The sequence below is a fragment of the Canis lupus genome, chromosome 3 (genome assembly GCF_003254725.2).
Source record: "Canis lupus dingo isolate Sandy chromosome 3, ASM325472v2, whole genome shotgun sequence".
Taxonomy (NCBI): domain Eukaryota; kingdom Metazoa; phylum Chordata; class Mammalia; order Carnivora; family Canidae; genus Canis; species Canis lupus.
Window position 1 is genome coordinate 76,226,536 of NC_064245.1, and position 5,532 is coordinate 76,232,067.

Genomic DNA, 5,532 nt, shown 5'->3' on the forward strand with positions numbered 1-5,532 from the left:
TACATCACTTTTGTATTTCTTTCCTTTTTCATGTTACTAAAAAAAGAATGCATTACTTTAATTCTGTAATAGTCTAATTTCAGTCTTCTGCTTTTATCATTTTCTCAAACATCAATCAACAATTACCAATGGGAAGAGGGGAAAGAATCTGGTCTTCTTACTATCCCTGTAAAAATCTGAAAAGAGCATGAGATCGGAATAGACATGAGCTAAGCTATTGGCATTCTTACAAAAGCTATAGAAATTACTCAACACAGAAATTCACTCAACAGTGAAATAACATTTAGAGGAAATTATTTATTTTACTTTATTAATGTTGGTGTTAAATTGTGCAATTGGGCATCATGTCAAAACTGAGCTTTTTGTTTCTTAAGGGGAAAAGGTAGGCAGGAAGTTGATCAAGTGAAACAATAAGAAATAAGATTTTGTGAAATAAGTAGACTTTAATTGCATCAATTGCTTATGTGCTACTTTTCCCTCAAGTATTCTAAAGTCAAATTTTCATATGCATCATTGCATAACACCAAAGTTTCTTATTGTCCCCCGTTTAGACTCTTGCTTCTAAACTTAACTCTTTGGGATAAATTGGTAAATCTATATGTTTTACCGGGCTCTCAAAATGATGTACTAGATTAAAAAAAAATTAGGTTCTACTATGTAGGTTTCTTAAAAGTATTATGAAGTTCTAGAGTCCTGTGAGTTTTCTGAATTATTCTCCAGTAATATTTATGCATTGGGAGAAATTTAACATTAAGTTGGAAGCTTATACATAAGGCAAATTGCAATACATATCTTCAATATGAAACACTGAAGAAGGCATTTAGCTTAATTTCCAAGAAAGAGATGCCATTGAATGCATTTTTGCATAGTTATTTTTTCATCTTTTTCAAATGAGGCAAAGTCATATTAATATGATTATATTTGGATGCAGTTAATAAAAATATTGGGCTTGATTTAAAAGTGAAAGAAATATCAAATCAAAGATTATAATCTCAGTTTAATCTCAATTTTTAAAAATCTCAACAAAATATTTATAAATCTTATTTAAAGCAAAAAATAAACTATGGCATTCCAAATTGTGCATATGTGTATGTATATTGAAAAATGAGTTTCACTTCTTTTTTTTTTTTTTTTTTTGAGTTTCACTTCTGAGTAATAGTTTACCTCAGGGCCATAAGTAATCATGAAAATAATAATGAGAGTAATAAAGTGCAAGTTCTTGTTTATTAAGAGACTACTTCATTGTCAGCACTGTATTAGACGTTATTTACTCCTTTGTTCAATGTAGGAGTGCTGACAACACTAACTCCATCTTTGGTCCTCCATCTTGTTCTCCTGAGGTGCCACTTTAGACAACTACCTTGTGAATTCACCATCATGCCCCTTGTTTCATAAAAGCTGAAGATTAAGGTCCTAGTGGGGCTGAAAGCAGGAACTGAGATTCCTAGGGCCCTGGATCTTTAGTCTATCAGCCTGATTGCCCCTGACAATGTTACCCCAAATAAAATTCTGTGTAAATGGTGTAGAGTGGTTTGCTTTATTTTGCCATATTACATTGTCTTCTCGGTCTGAGGATGCATGATTGACCCTCTCCACCTTCTAATATTCAGATTTATTGATTAAGTTGTCAAAGATTAATAAGGAAAACCTTCCACCTTCAAGATGAAAATATAATGTGATAAGCATAGGAGATAAAAATGTTTCTTTTTAACTTTCTCATTTTTAAAAAAGTTTATGCCCTCATTTAATAAGCATCTGTTTTGCCAGGCATTGTGCCAAATGATGGTGATTCAAAAGTGAATAGACCCAGAGCAAATACTTTCTGAAAAGGGACTTGTAGTATGGTGTAGGTGGCAAAAATTAATGAGATTAATACATAAGTAAATTTAAAGTTGAGCTGTTATAAAAATTACATTGAAGACTTCATGATACTTGAAAAGATATGATGGAATTTCTACACTAATTAAAGAAGTTAGGAAAAGATATTCTAATGGAGATCCAAAGGATGAACTAGGGTTTGTTGGGGAAGGGAGGTCACAGCATGTTGGCAGAAAGAACAGCATGTAGGAAGATCCTGTGTTGATGGAGTGGTAGGGAGTAGATATATTTTAGCAAAGTGAAAGGAAACAAATGGAATCACTTTGGTTGATAAAATTCAAACCGTATAGAGTCTTCCAATTCAAGCTAAGGATTTTGGTATTTATCTTAAAGATTATGAAAATGCTAATATGGCTTACTTAAGCAGATGTCCTGGTGGTATTGTATTTTTCATTTCAAAAAATAGTTCTGGTTCTAGTGAAAATCTGAAGAAAGAACAAGGTAAAGTCAAACATGGCTTGGAGGTCAATGTAGGAAACTATACCAATATTTGCATTCAATTCAATGTATGCATAGATCTCTTGGAGCTAACCCATGATAAAAGACCTGCTATTCTAGAGACTTAGGGCTGAGCATGGATCCTATTTGGGGCTGGATCCTAAGACTCTGAGATCACAAATTGAACTAAAACTAAGAGTCTGTGGCTCAACCGAGTTCACCACCCATGTGCCCCCATATAATTTTTTTTTTAAAGAGCTAAGTAGGACTATTAAGGGAATTGAAGTCTATTTTATCATGGAGGAAGGAAGTAGAGCAAATCATGGACTCTGAACTTTTTTTATAAAAAGTGTGATTTTATACAAGAGTCTAAGATTGAAAACATGAGATTATCCTATCTTGCAAATACCCATTTATTTTATAAAGATTTTTTTCTTAATACCCCTAGGATTAGGAAATGTATCTATATAGCTACACTTCTCAGATCTTTAATCCTCATCGATTTTGCATTTGTTTTTTATGACTTAGAATTCTATCAGGAAGGGAAGGATGGACTTCAGTATTCATCTTGAATCCATAATAATGATGGTGATAGCAATAACAAATGAATAGCTAATATTTACTTTGTGTATACAATAAAAGAAACACTCCTGAGGAGTAGTATCTCAAAAAACAAATCTCTGAGGTAAATTTTATTATTATTATTATTATTATTATTATTCTAACCTAGAATATGAGGAAATTCAAGCTCAGAAAATTAACCCACATAAAATTATTTAGCTAATATTAAGAAGAAATTTAATTCAAGCCAGTATCTGTGTGATTCTAGAACCCATACTTCAAAATCATGCTTTCTCTTATTAGGAAGCAGGTAGGGAGGGGTTATTGCAAATGATGAGCAAAATTATTTTCTACATTGCCACTTTTCAGCCAACTAGTTTAAAGAGGTATTAAGCACAATAAACAACGGTTATTTGGGGGAGATAATAAAAACATGGAAAACAGAATTTTAATGAATATTGGCAGAATCATAGAAAAAATAGATATTCTAGATTAATACAGAGGTTGCTATTTTTCAACTTCTTGTTCCAAATTGCCAGAAAATGTTTAAAACAATGGAGATAAATGTTAGTAAAATTCTTCCCTTTCTTTTCTTATAAGAGGGAAATAGGGTGTAATATTTTCCTTCTGTTTTCTCCATCCGTTCTCTAACTTAAAACTTTCTACAGAATATTTTGTTTCTCAATAAATAAATGAAAGGATTTCACCATCATTTAATTATCTTTTAAAAAGTTTTTCTGGCATATAGAAAGAAGTAATAAAAATGAAGCTAGGTTGTTCAGATAGTACAGTGATGAGAGTAGAATATTTTAATATTTTTCCTAGAGTGCATTCAAGACACTGCAATTTCTCCTCATTATAACCAGAGTTGGAAGAGCTTATAATGGAAATTGAATACACTGTGTGAGTTTATAAAATATAATGTGAGGAGAATATGACATGCTTAGTTGTGAATATGAAGGACTAATTCTGCATTCAAAATTTTTAAAATTTTTGAATAACTTATTTGATGTAGTCCAATTTTAGTAAGTTTTAACTATTTTTTCTTTATTTGATGCTGCCCTGTGTCTATGGTTAGTCTTAAAAGTTAGGTTTTACACAAAGAGTTAAAAAATATCTGAGTATATTATCTTTTTAACTTTCTACAAGTAAAAGTCTACTTAGATTAAAGAATATCAGTCTCATCCCTTTCCTCTTTTAATGATAGGCTCCAACCACTGGAAATATCTGAGCTATGTTCAAAGTTTATTTTAAGTTATGAAGCTAATGTGCAAGATAACGACACAGCTTATTTAATGCTGCAGAGAGTACATTCCTGTCACTGGAAAATTATATGTACAATACCTAGCATTTTATTAACATTCTGGTATATCTCCCAAAGAAGTTCATGATATGAAGACATAAAATTCTGTTTTTCCTAATCATACATCCTTAAGGCACTCTGAAAAGAAAAATAACATGCTAAAATTGTTTTGTTCTTTGTGGCTGTACTCAGGTTTAGGTTAAACCCAAGTCTGCATAATTTCCTTCACGGTTTGACAATTCTCCCTCTGCTTACTGCAAACCCAGTAAAGCTTTTCTGCAAGATAAAGTCTTGGTTTTGGGAAAGCAGTCGCAGAAGGCTCAAAACGACAATGAAATGAACAACGCTAACCTCGATTTGTTAATTGAGGTCATTGGTTAGCTTTAGAGAATACTGTATACACAATTAAGCAAGCATTTCACACTGTTCTTCCTTGTTAACTGGTTTTGAGATATTCTGCTAGACAGAAAATTGATAGGCATGGTAAACATGCTCTAGTTGCCTAATTAACTCAGGTAGTACAATTACTGGTGTTCAATATCTATCAACAAAGCAAAGGTGCTTTAAATGTCATATAAACACTAGAAATAAAGCACAAAGGGATTTGGCACAACTAGCCATCTGAATGAAAGTTGACTTCTTGTTAATCCTGTCTTGTAATGTAGAAAACTCAACTTAAGGAAAGAAAGACAGAAAGGAAAGGCCTTCTTTGATTTTAAATTGCTATTTCTGAGAGTTAGAGAGGCATTTTAGAGGGCATTCACTAGCTTTATGAAACTTCACATTAACCTGAAATGCTAAAATATTTGTCAAATAATTCAGCTTATATGATACCACTAGAATTTCTCCCTTTCCATAGTCTCTCCCACCTTGCTGAATAGGCTACCAGTAGGCTTCAAGAACCAATGATTCTATCCTATGGGATGCAATAATGTCTCTGCAAGGGTAAGTGTGTTGGTTCTTCATAGTAAACTTATACTCAGGTATAAGTTTTTGGAATGCTGTTTCCTTTTATTATTCATCAATTCTTATATGTAGTCTTCTTATTGTGCCTGCCATTAATCCATTTGGTCATTGAAACATTGATATATATATATATATATATATATATATATATATATATATATCAGGGTTTTTTAAGATTTTATTTATTTATTCATAAGAGACACACACACACACAGAGAGGCAGAGACACAGGCAGAGGGAGAAGCAGGCTCCATGCCAGGAACCTGACGTGGGACTCCATCCTGGGTCTCCAGGATCATGCCCCGGGCTGAAGGCGATGCTAAACTGCTAAGCCACTGAGGCTGCCTGAAACTGATATTTTTTTAAATAATTATTTTGTTAGTATG